At 35.8% G+C, this 2,888-nt stretch overlaps 1 pseudogene; it reads right to left on the bottom strand.

Moving 5' to 3' along the window:
• Nucleotides 1-255: 255 nt before the first annotated feature.
• Nucleotides 256-1,230, bottom strand: LOC122359393 (annotated as a pseudogene).
• Nucleotides 1,231-2,888: the final 1,658 nt, after the last annotated feature.

The following is a 2,888-nucleotide window of genomic DNA, read 5'->3' as shown; positions in this document are numbered from 1 at the left end:
ATGCAGAAAAATGTTTTATTGTAATGAATAATACGATATTATTTTATGAGTAATTATTTATGTTTGGTGCTGACATGACTATATAAAAGCTATCAGGTTGGTTAACTCAAGCACTCCGTTGAACCAACAAAGAAAGTGTCATGTTTTCTGAATTGCTGAAATAGTCACTTAGATATTCCAACTTTTTCTTAAAAAACAGGTGAATAACTTGCTGTAAATACTGATTTGTCAGATTTAATCCATATATAAGCGGATTTAAAATAGGTGGTATGAGTAGGAATTCCATGGCCATGAGTACGCACACCTTGTGGCACATTTTTTTGAGCCATAACGACTGTACAGTACATCAAACAAAAATGCAACGAGTTACGTTGATCAGTGAAAGCAAATGTGGTACACATGTTTGTATAAATTTGTGCCTGCCCTCTATTGACTTCAAGCAGTTTTTATCAACTGAACATAAGAGAAATAAATCAATACACCATGTCATAATATACTAGAATAACAGAGTACCCAAACACATTATTTAATGTTGTAGAAAAACAAGAAAGTTTTGCAACTGCCCAAATCTCACAATACAACTTTTTCAATAGTAGAGCCACATAAAATGAGTCTAGATGTTAATACAATTAGAACAGTGATAGAAAAAATGGGGGCCAGCCAGCAGAAAAGGATCCATTGAAGAACTCTCTGATTGGTCATTATTGAATGATACTCCAGTGGTCTGCATATTGCCACATACCTGTCATATGCCATCACTGTTAGTGTTGAAACTTCACACAGGGCAGATGAATAAATTACAAATATCTGAATCATACATCCAGAATAAGAAATCACATGCTCTTCGGATAATAAATCATACATGAATTTAGGGTAGAATCCAGCAGTGCCATAAATCGCATTTATACACAAATTGCATATAAACACATACATCGGCTCATGAAGCTCTTATATGAGATTATAGTGAAAATTATTGTTCGTTACAAAACACCCGCCAAGTGGATAAAACAGTGCTGTGAAGAAAAAAATACATATCTGTTTTCCATTGTTTCATTAAGACCTGAGAGTGTAAATATTAAAACACTGGTCTGATTCTCCAGTAATGGTTGCACCTGGAAAGATATTTAGGGAAATAGAATGTTAAAATATTTAAAAGCATACATTTTTTTCCCCATCTTCTTTCTCCAGTTACCAAACCAATTGAAATCTTACCATGATCTCTGTTGGCATGTCTCCTGTAGTGTTTTGCAAAGGTTTGATTTGGTTTGCTATATATGGACACTGGTCTCATGCTAATTGCATTGTCCACAAACACTGAAAACAGTTTTAACAAGCTCTCTAAAGGCTTTCTTTTCTCCTAAGTTATGTAATAAATTACTGACCGTCCATGTCACTCTGTGCATACAGGTCAAATTTTTACTTGTGTTCAGTTTAAGCTGCCATTCGTGTTCCTGCCAATTGATCAGATCCAACACTACATGAAACCTGTAAAACCTACACAATTTGACAACATGATTGTTTTAGTTTGTTCAAAGAGGAATCTAAAACTGGTTTCCTGCACAAATAATTCAAATAATAAATGCTTTTAAATTGAGATTAATTTTGGTTCATCAAATTTTTTTTAACATTTTAAAATCAAAGATGTAGGAAGTGCTTATTGTCACACCATTCTTTTTATATGACAAAGTTTACAAAACTATAGATAATATTAAAATTAAAAGTTGCATGGTTTGAGTTGCCAGAAACAGAAAGAGATGTACAGTGATACATTTATCCGCATAAACCAAGGCCTTCTAAAAATACATTATTGCTGTAAGATTGTTGCACGTAAAGATATTTATTAGTGTCATGAACTCAGTCAATGGAATTTCATTTGCTCACCACCAGATGTCACTCTCCCATTATTCTCACACCACACAGAATGTTGCAACCTACAACCTGGACTGCATTTCCCATCAGCCCTTACACTGATTGCACTCACACAGCTGTCACAACCACTAAAACATAAGGTGAGAAGCAAGGGTCCACGTTCATCACTGAATTTATGGACTATGCTTTGTTGTGCATTGGCCCTTTATTCACTGTGGCTGTGACTGCAATGGCAGACAAGCAGGTTGCGACAACGGATCTATTTCACAAAATGCCCAGCCCCAACAGCGCCCTGTCTCACTTCTGTTGCACCCAGAACTTTGAGGTCAGTTCTTTAATTTACCAGACTGATATCAAGCGTAGAGAACCTTCAGAGGTGTCAGTGGTGTCTAGTCATCAGGTTGGTGTCACGGCTCTGAAAGGCATCCCTGAATCCTCGTCCTGCCCTGTTACGGCTGCCGGAGGCCATTTGTAATTCCCCCGTCCTGCCAAATCATGGCTAAGGAGGCCGTCTGTGAACTCCATCATGCCTATGAACTTTCACCCTCTACCTGCATTGACTAAGGGTTGCGTCTGTCAAGACATCTTCCTGTCCTTCTTTCCTGTCTACCCTACTATTTTTTCCTGTCTTTTACTCTTAGTTTTTCTACATTGAATAAAATTCTCTTTAAAAGTAATTTTTTGGAGCACTTTATTTTTAAGGTGTAATTACTTAATTAGGTACTTAGATGTAGCCATTGTACTTACATGAAATAAACTGTACACGTAACTAAAGAATGGAACACCGTATAATTAAAGTTTGTAATTATGTGGATGTAATAAGCAGCTACTGATATTTCACAGTATGTACTAAGTCTGTTACACAGCTACTTACACTTGAGTACAGTATTGATACACTTTATTTTTATTAGCTTATGTCTGTGTAAAATTCTGTAATTTTAATGTAAATAGAAAGTATTATTACATGGATTTAAGCTGTGTACTAATGGGTTAAATCAAACAAAGGTGCAGCTAGGTAA

Source organism: Puntigrus tetrazona, chromosome 15 (assembly GCF_018831695.1).
Source record: "Puntigrus tetrazona isolate hp1 chromosome 15, ASM1883169v1, whole genome shotgun sequence".
In the NCBI taxonomy this organism is placed as follows: Eukaryota; Metazoa; Chordata; class Actinopteri; order Cypriniformes; family Cyprinidae; genus Puntigrus; species Puntigrus tetrazona.
This window is presented reverse-complemented; position numbering and strand designations above follow the sequence as displayed.